The following is a 14,338-nucleotide window of genomic DNA, read 5'->3' as shown; positions in this document are numbered from 1 at the left end:
GGACCAAAATATTGTACATTCATTTCATTACAAAGAAGTTATTGACTGCCGAGTGTCACAAGTGTGACCCCTTAGTGAGAAATACGAGAGAGTTAATGATGTACAAAAAGGGTATAAATGGGGTACTGCATACAGTGTGTGTGCTAGTCCATAAAATTAAATTGATTTGACAATAAATGTAATAAATTGACTTAATTTAGCTTTTAGGTATTTTTTGTGATTTTCAGTGCTGTAGCCTTTTGAAATGTTGCCTTATGACAAAATATTTACCATTTTAGTTCTGTTCTTATTTACATCTTGGTCATGAGTCCATTCCATTTCAAATCATGCTCTTTTTTTTGCATGTTATAAATGTGGTGTGCCTTATGATATAGGTACGCTGCTGCCTGTCTTGCATTGTAAATGTGCAAAATGTGCAATAAACATTTTAAAAAGACAGTAAATACATGTATAATGTTATTAAAATTTCTATAAATATTTTCAAATAATTCATTTCTATTTCTCATTTCACATATCTATTTAAATCTTTCTATTTTCTAAAAAAAAAAAAAAAGATAATTATATTTCTATATAATATATAATTATTATATATCAGAGTGTTGAACAAACGGTTTTAAAATTTGGCATTGAAACTTAACATAGATTATCACAAACTGCAGCCAATCAGCAAACAAGAAGCGTTCATAATAATTTGATATGAACATATGACATGAACTGTATTAGTGGACTAACCTAACATGGATTGAGGGTTTTTAGGGGGTGGTTTTCGGATTTCGGATTCAGCCTTTGTCACGAAAGGCTTAACACGTCGCGCCAAAAACACATGGAACCCATTAAATTCTGTCCACATTAAACGGTCGTCGACAGTAAACGGGTGCTGCTTTCTATTTCTGACGCGCTGGATCCGCGCAGACAGACAAAACTACATCAAAACACATCGTTCCGCTAAAAGTGAACCACTTCTCGAAGCACTGCTGCACTCAAACGAGGAGGCTTCGAAAGTCACCGGTGACGTCATTTCACTAGCGGGAAGACTACTGACTGACGTTCTATCTTGACACAAGCTTCATTCGAAGCCTCGGTAACAGGCGTAACATCACTCACTAGCTGTTTGTTGGTGTGCTTCAGTTTCCTGAGTTCATCGTTGTTCTATTCCTTGTAATTTTTGGTTGTTTTGTATTGCGGCAATTGGATCCTACTCTCCTGCATTTTTAGAGCTAACAAGCCTTACAAATGTAGAATCACTGTCAACTTTACCTCAGAGTCAGTAGCCTACCAGCCATGTTCATTGACTTAACATGTAGCTAATATCTAGGAAGATTTTTTCTGTTTCTGCTCTTTTTCTGACTATCAACTTTTAATTTTGGTGAACTAACTATCCCTTTTAAATTAATTAGTTAATTATATATATATATATAAATATATATGTGTGTGTTTTTTTGGTTGGGGGAACCAGACATATATAATATACACTCACCGGCCACTTTATTAGGTACACCTGTGCAACTGCTCGTTAACACTTAATTTCTAAGCAGCCAATCACATGGCGGCAACTCAGTGCATTTAGGCATGTAGACATGGTCAAGACAATCTCCTGCAGTTCAAACCGAGCATCAGTATGGGGAAGAAAGTTGATTTGAGTGACTTTGAACGTGGCATGATTGTTGGTGCCAGAAGGGCTGGTCTGAGTATATCAGAAACTGCTAATCTACTGGGATTTTCACGCACAACCATCTCTAGGGTTTACAGAGAATGGTCCGAAAAAGAAAAAACATCCAGTGAGCGGCAGTTCTGTGGGCGGAAATGCCTTGTTGATGCCAGAGGTCAGAGGAGAATGGCCAGACTGGTTCGAGCTGATAGAATGGCAACAGTGACTGAAATAACCACTCGTTACAACCGAGGTATGCAGCAAAGCATTTGTGAAGCCACAACACGCACAACCTTGAGGCGGATGGGCTACAACAGCAGAAGACTCCACCGGGTACCACTCATCTCCACTACAAATAGGAAAAAGAGGCTACAATTTGCAAGAGCTCACCAAAATTGAACAGTTGAAGACTGGAAAAATGTTGCCTGGTCTGATGAGTCTCGATTTCTGTTGAGACATTCAGATGTTAGAGTCAGAATTTGGCGTAAACAGAATGAGAACATGGAACCATCATGCCTTGTTACCACTGTGCAGGCTGGTGGTGGTGGTGTAATGGTGTGGGGGATGTTTTCCTGGCACACTTTAGGCCCCTTAGTGCCAATTGGGCATCGTTTAAATGCCACGGCCTACCTGAGCATTGTTTCTGACCATGTCCATCCCTTTATGGCCACCATGTACCCATCCTCTGATGGCTACTTCCACCATGTCACAAAGCTCTAATCATTTCAAATTGGTTTCTTGAACATGACAATGAGTTCACTGTACTAAAATGGCCTCCACAGTCACCAGATCTCAACCCAATAGAGCATCTTTGGGATGTGGTGGAACGGGAGATTCGCATCATGGATGTGCAGCCGACAAATCTGCGGCAACTGTGTGATGCCATCATGTCAATATGGACCAAACTCCCTGAGGAATGCTTCCAGCACCTTGTTGAATCTATGCCACAAAGAATTGAGGCAGTTCTGAAGGCAAAAGGGGGTCCAACCCGTTACTAGCATGGGGTACCTAATAAAGTGGCCGGTGAGTGTATATATAGCCTATACACTCACCTAAAGGATTATTAGGAACACCATAATACTGTGTTTGACCCCCTTTCACCTTCAGAACTGCCTTAATTCTACGTGGCATTGATTCAACAAGGTGCTGAAAGCATTCCTTTGGAAATGTTGGCCCACATTGATAGGATAGCATCTTGCAGTTGATGGAGATTTGTGGGATGCACATCCAGGGCACGAAGCTCCCGTTCCACCACATCCCAAAGATGCTCTATTGGGTTGAGATCTGGTGACTGTGGGGGCCATTTTAGTACAGTGAACTCATTGTCATGTTCAAGAAACCAATTTGAAATGATTCGAGCTTTGTGACATGGTGCATTATCCTGCTGGAAGTAGCCATCAGAGGATGGGTACATGGAGGCCATAAAGGGATGGACATGGTCAGAAACAATGCTCAGGTAGGCCGTGGCATTTAAACTAAGGGGCCTAAAGTGTGCCAAGAAAACATCCCCCACACCACACCACCACCACCACCAGCCTGCACAGTTTGTTTTACATGTTTTACTAACATTCCCATTAAGTTATAAAACGTTATTTCTGAAGGGTTTTTAAACGTTAAAAACATCCAGGTTTTTAATGTAGGCCTATTAAGAACGTTTTTTCTTGGTTTATGTGAACGTCAGAACATTACATTCTAGGCTACCATATTGAAAATGTCATGAAAACGTTATTTCTGAATGTTTTCTAAATGTTCAAAACGTCCAGTTTTTTTTAATGTTTTAAGAACGTTTTTTTCTTATGGATAAATCATCCAAACATTCCCCTGGAAACATTGCTTCTACTTCCATCTATTCTTCACACCACTTGTCCTAGGATTACTGTTGCAATGCCTGTGGGCCTAAACACCCGGACGGATGGCTATCACAGGGCTCATACACAGACAATTTATCGCCACTTTTTACTATGATGAATATCTTTGAACTGTGGTGGAAACTGGAGTGCCTGGGGGAAACAATATAACTTTTTTTCTGCTAGCGTTTTGCGAACTTTTTGATAGACCAGATAACTTTGAACGTTCTATTAGCTAGTAACGTTAGCCAAGCCTACTGGATGAACTTTTGTTCATAACTTTAGGAGAACCTTGCCAAAACGTTAGCTAAAGTTCTGAGAACGTTCCCTGAGCTGGGAATCTGCTATGCGACTAAGGCATTAAGATTTTAGGCTATTATAAACATTATAACATCATGGTTTTCTGTAATGCTGATTTGAAACAATATGTTTTGTGAAAAGCACTAGGCCTACAAAAAAATGACTTTGACAAATAACACTTAATGTAACACAAATAACGTTTTATGCAAACATTCCAAAAACATTTAGCAAATAGGCTATTAATAACATCATACAGACCTTCCGCGAATGTTGTTCAAAGAACGTTCTCTCTTATGAGAATGTTCATCAAGTAAAAATAACATTGTAAGGATGTTCCATGAACGGTGTTCTCGCAACGTTTTCTCTCTACATTATGAGAACATTCATTGAGTACAAATGACATAAGGACATTCCATGAACGTTGTACTTCAGGGCCGGCTCTAACCCTTTGGTTGCCCTAGGCGATATTGAGTTTTATATATCATGAGTTTTATATACCCCCCCCCCCCTTAAAAAAATTATAAGTATTTATTAAACTAAACATGCTCTTATAGTTACTCAAAAACTTAAACAATAAATTGTTCAAACAAATGCTACAAAGAACGTTCAAGGATATTTATATCATAGTTGCATTGTACAACTATATTTTATCTGACCATAAATAACTTTTAGTAGATAAATTACAACTACCACCACTAGGCCTACTATTACTACAATCTATTGGGCTGCTACAAGGTTAAGGGGGTTTCGGGGGTATTTCCCCGTAAGAAAATTTTGTGCATTTTAATGTTAAATTCATCAATCTGGTGCACTTTGAGAGTTCAAAACTAAAAGCTCCAACCCATATTCAGTGTGCAAATTGAACAAAGAAAAATTCAAACCTCTTTTAATTACAGTGTCTGTCTACATTACACTACTACATAATAATAGATATAATATTAATCCCATGACAGTAATTGCCATAGGCTATATTGTAAAACAAATGCACTGAAAAATAAAGGAAACTTTCATGAGTATTGTAAAAATTTCTATACTTGAAAGTAAGTTATATATTTGGAAGTAACCCAGCGCCGCCAATTAAGCAAAACAAAACAAAACGAATGGGCCACCGATGTGCGAGTTTTATGGGCCGTTAAGACAAAAATAGAAAAATAAAAGTATGAGATGTATCGGCCCAAAAAGCACGTCGGGCCCGCGGGAATCTCCCGGTTGTCCCGATAGCCAGAACATTTGACACCTTAATGGATGAGATGAGAAGACTTACCTCTATACTGGGCTTTCATTTATCTTGTTGCTTTCTCCGTTTTCGTCCCTGTGCACCAGAGGGTTTAGACCGCTTCATTTTCGATCAGCGCGCGCAGCAGCCGAGCACTTGCCTAACGTAACCATAGAACGTAACGTAACGCAACTAACCCCCGCCCCCCCCCCCTTTAGGAAATGATCGACAATAATCATCCATTCAATCTAATAATCAGGTTGACAAGTAATTAAACGTATGGCTGAGGGGCGCCTTAGGATGATCATGTTTAATAAATATGTTTTTGTTTCGCTTGTCATTGTAATTCTATGATTAATGGGAAGTAGGCCAGGGGCGACACTAGAGGGCGCCCGCGCCCCCAACACATTTGTCGCCCTAGGCAACCGCCTAGTTCGCCTATAGCAATCGCCGGCCCTGTTGTACTTAGAACGTTTTATGCAGCCGCGGCTCGTCGGGACCCTATGGTCGGGACTCATCCAATATATCTGAAATGTGTTCAGCATTCTGCAACAAATATTTTTGGGATTTTCTAGACTATTTTAGGTCGCAAAGTGAGGAGGATCTGTTCAAATTTAGCGCATGGATTAGGCAGGCATACATGTATTCATGATATACTAACCCAAGCGTGCATCCGCCCAACATATTCCCAATGTTTTTATCTTTATATGTTTTATTGCTTAAAGAAACATACAAAATACCAAACAAACCTCAAAAGACGAATCTTATTACATTTCAAAGAAGTCAAAATAGCAGCAAACAGTAACTGTTAAGGCCTGTTCACACCGGGACGAATTTCGCGCGCGTTATTCGCCGACGTTTAACGCCTCGTGACTAAACAAAGGGCGCCAATGTGAGTGTTCACACCAACGCGTAAAACGCCACGCGTAAAAGCGTCATTTTTTTAAAAACGCCTCGGGTTCGTTTTTTTGGTTTGACGCGCCGCGTCAAAAACTATCCGACCAATGAGATTGGCGCTTTTGCTCACGTGTCTGGAGCTTCTGAAGTTACAGTAAAACACAACTTGGGGGCGCTCAAACACAAAACGGTCTTGCCGAGCACACATACGTAATGGCGAAGAAGATATACAGCGTCTACACTCTGCCGGGAAGAAATAAGACGAGGAAGATGTAAGGCTAGATGAGTAGAGCTGCTGGTCTTGTTGGTGTCTTTATAAAGAGACACCAACGACAATAAAGAACCATATAACAAACGCGACAAACTTGCTCTCTTCTTCTGAGTGACAAGCGAGTGTCAGCAGCGTAGTTGCGCAGCGCCACTTTGTGGACCGGGGTATTTCTGTTTTACATTAAGCGCCATCTAATGTCAGGGAATGAATTTGCGTGTTCACTCGGCTCATCGTCAGCGAAAATCGCTTGGGTGTGAACACAAAAAACGCGTTGAAAAACGCTGACGAATAACGCGAGCCGATATTCGTCCCGGTGTGTACAGGCCTTTAGGCTATAGATAAACACCATAAACCTAAAGAAACGTAAAGAACAAAAAAGGGAATTAAATAATAAATTAATTATTACACAAGGGGGTTAATCAAAAAAATACCTTCAGAAGATTATATAATTTAAGGGCTTTTTTGTTACGCACGAGTCTTAAAGATTTGAAGAAGATCATTAAATCTTTATGGAAAAGTATGAAAGATGCTGCACTGCTAACATTACTACCCTAACATGATAATTCATAGCCTACAGCCTATATCACACACAGTAACACTGCAAAATTAAGACAAACAAACAGATCCAACTAAAATCACGTTTTATTGAGTCAGCAGTTATCAAACAATAAGGAAAGCTTCAATACTTAAGGTTGTTGCAGTAGCGGACCAGCTCACCAATCTGGCTTTCTGCCTCTGGTATGCGCATGCACCCTGTAATGTTTGTAAACAGGAAACCGTCTCAGGTTACGTATGTAAGCATGGTTCCCTGAGAGGGAACGAGACGCTGCGTCAAGCGCTGCGGGAACGCCCCTGCGTGATTGCGTCATGAAGCACTCGTGAAATCAGTCCAATGACGTGACGAGACGTCATAGGCGGGTGACGTCATTGACCAGGAAGGTATAAAGCACCCCTGAACCAAACAATGTCAGCTTCTGATAGGTCGAACAAGTTGGTCACAGGCATGCCAGGAGTATGGCAAAGCGACGCAGCGTCTCGTTCCCTCGTTCCCTCTCAGGGAACCATGGTTACATACGTAACCTGAGACGTTCCCTTTCAAGGGAACTCGCGCTGCGTCAAGCGCTGCGGGAACTGAATATCCACGTCGTCATAATCCTCAAGTGCCTGTATATGTGAAATCGTAATGCATATTATACTAGAAACACCCAAGAACCCGGAGTAGAAGCCACGTCCAGGTTATAAAATTTTATAAAGGTGTGCGGAGAGGACCACCCTGCCGCATCACATACCTCTTGAAGTGAAACCCCTGACAACAGGGCCATAGAAGCAGCCATACTCCTAGTCGAGTGGGCTCGGACCCTTAGTGGTGAAGGATGACCGGCCGCCTCATATGCAAGCGAAATAGCCTCGACTATCCACTTACTTAAAGGGTCACTCCACCCATTTCAACATTAATCTTTATTGAAAGTGGGTTATATATGTAGTCGAAATGTAAAAGAAATTTTAAATTTGGTGCCCTCTTGACCGAGAAAAGACAGAAAATAACTTTGGGGCGCATTTGTATGTAAGACAACAACTCCCACAATGCACCATGTTGCACAGCTCTGCAAGCCACTCCCACTAATCCAGAACAGCGCAAACATCAGAGAAATCGCTCTTCCGTCTACAAGAAGGCTAGCTGCCAAATGAGTTTAAAATTCATTTCACAAAAAATGTCTAGTTAGTTGTGGCGAGCAGGACGAGGGCGAGGGACGTGAGAGGACGACGCGAGTGATAATGAATGGCACCTGTGCAGCGGTCTCATATCTCTCACGGAGGAGCGGAAGCACAAAAGGAACAGGCCTGATTTTATGTTTTGTTTCTGTTGTGTGTGGCCAGCTGGCTTATACTTTTGTTTTGTATTTGTTTATTTTACTATTAAAACGTTTAAATGTTCGCCGGTTCCAGCCTCCTTCTTCCCACAACAACGAACCCCGTTACATTGGCAAACTCATTAGTGAATTACTCGTTTGTATTTCTTTCTATATGGTGAATTATTGCATGATACCTGCATGTTCAGTCAGGCGAAACTAGGATGGTTCACATCACAACACAAACGTCCGTGTGGTCGTCTGATTCAGAGATTTCGTCCAGGAGAAACTGCCTTGTTGAAATTCTCTGCAGCAGACGGACTCTATCTGTGTCCGTAGCGCACAGCGAGAGCACACGCACCAGCAGTCCGCCCAGCTCAAGCCAGCCCGGGCTCCTCGTCCGCGACAGGCAGCCGCCTCCTGTTCCACCATCAGCCTCAGCTGCTCTTCACTATATTGGGGCTCGTAAAGATAGCCACGAACAGCGGATTCGAGCAGCAGAATTTCAAAATCCTCTTCTTCCATATCATGTTTAGTTTCTTCCGTCATTGTCGTAACTTCCTATATCCACAGCGCTTGTTAGCTTAGCTTATAAACAAGATGGCTGATATTGCTTTCAGTATCTGCAAGTGAAGTCCCACCCACTGATCTGTGATAGCTCTGTTAGCGCATTAGGTCCAACCCCCTATGGGCGGGTTTGAAAGGGTGGGAATTTGTGCTTGTAGTCTATACAGAAATCCCCCCTTTTTACACTTCCTCCTACAATGACGTCAAATGACGATTTTTGCGTCATTGTAGGAGGAAGTGAAAAAGGTAAATAGTAGATTTCTCTCGTCTCAGGGGAAAATGAAAGAATGTTGCACGACCATTCAATAGTATGACTGGTTGTCTAACAATGGACCTCTTAATGCAAATGGGTGGAGTGACCCTTTAAAGTCTGCTTAGATGCGGGCTTCCCCTTACTCGGGGACCCAAAACACACAAACAATTGATCAGACTTGCGCCACAGTGCAGCTCTGTGGACATAGGCATCTAAAGCCCTAACTGGGCTGAGTAAATTTTATTTCTCCTGGTCCGGATTCTGGAATGGAGGCGGAGAAAAGGCCTGCAGCATTATTGGACCCGCCACATTAGTGGGGACCTTAGGCACGTATCCTTCCTTTGGAAACAGGAACACTTTCACCATACCAGGCGCAAACTCAAGACACGAGGGAGCAACTGACAATGCTTGTAAATCCCCAATTCTTTTAAGAGAAGAGATAGAAAGAAGAAACAAAGTTTTTAATGTGAGAAACTTCTCTGGAACCTCTTCAATGGGCTCAAAGGGGGCCAGGGCTAGACCTTCCAATACAATGGCCAAATCCCAAGTCGGCACCCTCGAGCATGTCGCAGGCCTTAGCCTCAAAGTACCACGGAGGAAGCGAGTTACCCATGGGTGTCTTCCCACTGACGCACCCTCTATAGGAACGTGATAGACAGATATAGCTGACACGTATACTTTCAAGGTGGAGGGAGACAACCCCGAAGAAAACCTTTCTTGAAGAAAATCTAGTACTGAACCAACTGGGCAGTCAACTGGATTCACAGACTGGCCTGTACACCAGGCAACGAAAAACTCTCCATTTTAGGGCATAAAGCCTCCTCGTGGAAGGAGCTCTAGAGTGTAACATGGTCTTCACTACCTCAGTAGAAAGACCTGAGTCTATGAGCTGATCCCCCTCAGAGGCCAGGCCCACAGTTTCCATAGCTCCAGACGCGGGTGTAACACTGACCCTGCCGCCTGGGAGAGAAGGTCCCTCCTGACCGGAATTTCCCACGGAGGACCCTCGAGGAGAGACACAATGTCTGAGAGCCACACTCGGCCCGGCCAGAACGGGGCTATCAATAAGAGCCGAACCCCGTCCCGGCGAACTCTCTCCAGAACTCCTGGTAGTAATGCCAGGGGGGGGGAAGGCATACAGACGTTACCTCGGCCACGTCTGTACCATGGCATCCAACCCCAAAGGGGCTGGATGCGTTAGGGAATAATATAGGGGACAGTGCGTTGTCTCTCGAGACGCAAACAGATCCACCTGAGCTTAATCGACTCCAAAGGATTTCCACCACCTCGGGGTGGAGTCTCCATTCCCCCGGCACCACTCCCTGCCTCGACAGAGAGTCTGCCGTCTTGTTCATGTAACCCGGAATATACAGTGCTCGAACTGATAGCAACTTCCCCTGGGCCCAAACCAGAACTCGATGTGCCAATTTCCAAAGTCGGTGAGATCGTAAACCCCCCTGGCGATTTATGTAGGAGACCACCGCTGTGTTGTCCGTGCGAACCAACACATGGTGGCCCCTGAGGTCTGGGAGAAAGTGTCTGAGTGCCAGAAACACGGCCATCATCTCCAACTGGTTTATGTGCCAGGAAAGATGATGGTCGCTCCACAGACCCCGAGCTGAGCGACCACTCATGGTCGCCCCCCAACCGGTGAGGGAAGCATCCGTCGTTAGCGTTAAGCGACGACAAGGAGCTCCCAGCACCGGACCCTGGGACAAGAACCAAGGATCTTTCCACATAACTAAGGCATCGCCGCGTGACCTTGATCATGCGAAACGGATTTCTCCTCGGGGAAAACCCCCTGGTCTTGAGCCACCACTGTAAGGGTCTCATGTACAGCAGGCCAAAAGGAATCACGTTGGACGCTGCTGCCATCAAACCCAAAATTCTCTGAAACTGTACTACAGTGAGTGACTGGCCTAGTCTTATTCTGCGCACGGCTTCCAGGATCGATTTTATCCTGGCGGGCGCCAAACAGGCTCTCATGGTCTTTGTGTCCCATATTACGCCCAGAAAAGTGGTGTTCTGTTGTGGAACTAACACGCTTTTCTTTACATTTAGCCTAAACCCCAACGTCTTCATATGAGCTAGCACAGCATCTCGATGCTGGGCCGCCTGATGTTCTGACTGTACCAGGATGAGCCAGTCGTCTATATAGTTCAGCACGCAGATGCCCTGGAGTCTCAAAGGAGCCAGAGCTGCATCCACGCACTTTGTGAACGTGCGGGGTGACAGTGCTAGGCCAAACAGAAGAACCCGATACTGGTACGCTTCGCCCCCGAAAGCGAACCTGAGGAACTTCCTGTGTTGCGGAAGGATGGAGACGTGAAAGTATGCATCTTTTAGGTCTATTGTGACACACCAGTCCTTGGACCTGATCTGACACACAATCTGTTTCAACGTGAGCATTTTGAATTTTAACTTCTTGACTGCCCGATTTAGTTGATGCAGATCTAGTTGACGCCCCTGGCGTCAGGACTTCTTCGCCGAGGCCTTCCTGGAGATAATTACAGTCCTCAGATCTGCTCTACCTCGGGAAGACCTTGGCTGAGCGCGCTGTCCCGACCCCCAGTCTCTCTGTGGGGGGGGGGGCACGGACAGCCACACTCACCTTTTGCTGGGCTCTATGAGAGGAGGACATACTCGGCTGGGGCTGCTCCCGCCCAGCAGCCCCAGAGACATAGACCTTACGGGGAAGAAACTTTTGAAATGCAGCTGCCTGCTTTTTCGCTTCTTGAAATCTTTCGACGACCGAATTCACTGAATCGCCAAAAAGACCGGTAGAGGAGACAGGAGAATCTAACAAAAATCTTTTATCCCTTTCTTTAATGTCAGAAAGATTTAACCAGAGATGCCTCTCCGTGGCCACCAGAGCTGCCTTAGAGCGGCCGATAGATTTTGCCGCTTCCCTGGTGGCCCGAAGAAACAGATCAGCTGCCTTCCTGATCTCCGCTATTGTATCTCTCCCCACTTCCTCACATTCATCATCTATGTCTTTTAATAAGTCAGCCTGATATGCCTGTAGGACCGCCATAGTGTGTAAACTGGCGGCCGCCTAACCTGCTGCCGAGTATGCCCTACCCACTAAAACCGATGTCGTTCTTACTGGTTTAGTGGGCAGCTGCGGGGCTTTCAGCGACGATGCAGACTCGGGGGAGAGATAGCTCGCGAGCGTCTCTTCCACCTGAGGCATCGCCGTATAACCATGTTTTTTTAACCCTACTATATTTGAATATTCAGATGTCGCTGGGTTAAAAACTCTGAATGATGTCGGTCTAATCCATGACCTCGACACCTCAGTATGGAGGTCAGGAAAGAACGGTAAGCCCCGCTTTGGAGGTTGCGATCTAGATGGCAGAAATCGTTCATCTAATTTACTTTTTGATTGACATGACTCAATTCAATTCAATTCAAATTTATTTGTATAGCGCTTTTCACAATACATATTGTTTCAAAGCAGCTTTACAGAAAGTGCATTTCAGAAATGTACATAGAAGAATATAGTTAGTTAATCATCATGTATTAATTTAGGGCATAACATATCGCCGGCGTTGAGTCATCTCTTCACAGGCGTCGAGTCGTCTCATCGCAGGTGTTGGGGCATCAGAAGTCTCCGTGAGAGGCTGGATACAAACTGGAGCTGACGAACGCTATTTACCTCGGGATAACAGCAGAAAAGCAGATGGGAAATAATTAGCGTAGCTGCTGTTCATAATATTAATGCATTCGATCTGATTCAACAGTGGTATAAAAGGTAAGCATTATGTGAATGCTTGGCTGAAGAGATGCGTCTTTAATCTAGTTTTGAACTGGGAGAGCGAGTCTGAGCAACGAACAGTATCAGGAAGGCTATTCCAGAGTTTAGGAGCTAAATGTGAGAACGCCCTCCCTCCTTTAGTGGACTTAGATATCCTAGGAATGACCAGAAGCCTCGAATTTAGGGATCTTAAAGAACGCGATGGATTGTAGGGCGATAGAAGGTCCATTAAATACACAGGAGCTAAACCATTTAGGGCTTTATAGGTCAGTAGTAGTACTTTGTAATTGATACGGAACTTAATAGGTAACCAGTGCAGAGATGATAAAATCGGTGTTATATGATCATATTTTCTTGACCTAGTAAGAACTCTAGCAGCTGCATTTTGCACTAACTGTAGCTTGTTTATTGAAGATGCAGGACAACCAGCTAATAAAGCATTACAGTAATCTAGTCTCGAGGTCATGAATGCATGAACTAACTTTTCTGCATCAGAAACAGATAGCATGTTACGTAATTTAGCAATGTTTCTAAGGTGGAAAAAGGCAGTTCTTGTGACATATGAAATATGATTTTCGAAAGACAAGTTGCGGTCTAGTATAACACCCAGGTCTTTTACTGTAGTGGATAAGGTAACAGGACATCCTTCTAAATTAAAGTTGTATTGTAAGAGATTTTGTGGGTAGTTTTTTGGACCAATAAGTAATACCTCCGTTTTATCTGGATTTAATAGCAGGAAATTACACGTCATCCAGCATTTTATATCTTTAAGACATTCTGTCAATTTAGATAGGTTAGTGTTTTCATCTGGTCGTGATGAAATATATAATTGAGTGTCATCAGCATAGCAGTGGAAATTAATTCCATGTTTTCTTATAATATTACCAAGTGGCAGCATATATATTGAGAATAGCAGAGGGCCTAACACCGATCCTTGCGGCACTCCATAGTCTACTGACGTTATCTTCGATTTTTCCCCATTTAAACAGACAAAATGGTAACGGTCTGATAAGTACGATCTGAACCAGCTTAATGCCTGTCCCTGAACACCAGTGTAGTTTTGTAGTCGATCCAAGAGTATTTTGTGATCTATAGTGTCGAACGCAGCGCTAAGATCGAGTAGAACTAGTATTGAGATACAGCCTTGGTCAGAAGCTAAAAGTAAATCATTTGTAATTTTAACTAGCGCAGTTTCTGTGCTATGATGCGGTCTGAATCCTGACTGAAATTTTTCATAGATATTATTTTCTTGCAAGAAAGAGCACAATTGAGCGGACACAATTTTTTCTAGTATTTTAGACATAAATGAAAGATTTGAAATGGGTCTGTAATTTGCTAAGTTATTTTGATCTAATTGCGGTTTCTTAATAAGAGGTTTTATAACTGCCAGCTTGAATATTTTTGGAACATGACCTAAGAATAAAGACGAGTTAATAATATTGAGAAGAGGCTCTTCCACTACATGTAACACTTCTTTCAGTAGTTTAGTGGGTATTGGATCTAATAAACATGTTGTTGGTTTAGATGCAATGATAAGTTTATTTAGCTCTTCCTATCCTACAGTTGTAAAGCGGTGTAGTTGTTCTTGAGGGGCGATAATTGAGGCTGAATCACAAGACACCATAGAGGATTGTACATTTACAATTGTATTTCGGATGCTTTCTATTTTCTCATTGAAGTAATTCATAAAATCATTACAACTATACTGTAACGGAATATTTTGCTCTGGCGA

Source organism: Rhinichthys klamathensis, unplaced genomic scaffold (genome assembly GCF_029890125.1).
Source record: "Rhinichthys klamathensis goyatoka isolate OS25496 unplaced genomic scaffold, OSU_Roscu_1.1 h1tg000358l_1, whole genome shotgun sequence".
Classification (NCBI taxonomy): Eukaryota; Metazoa; Chordata; class Actinopteri; order Cypriniformes; family Leuciscidae; genus Rhinichthys; species Rhinichthys klamathensis.
This window is presented reverse-complemented; position numbering follows the sequence as displayed.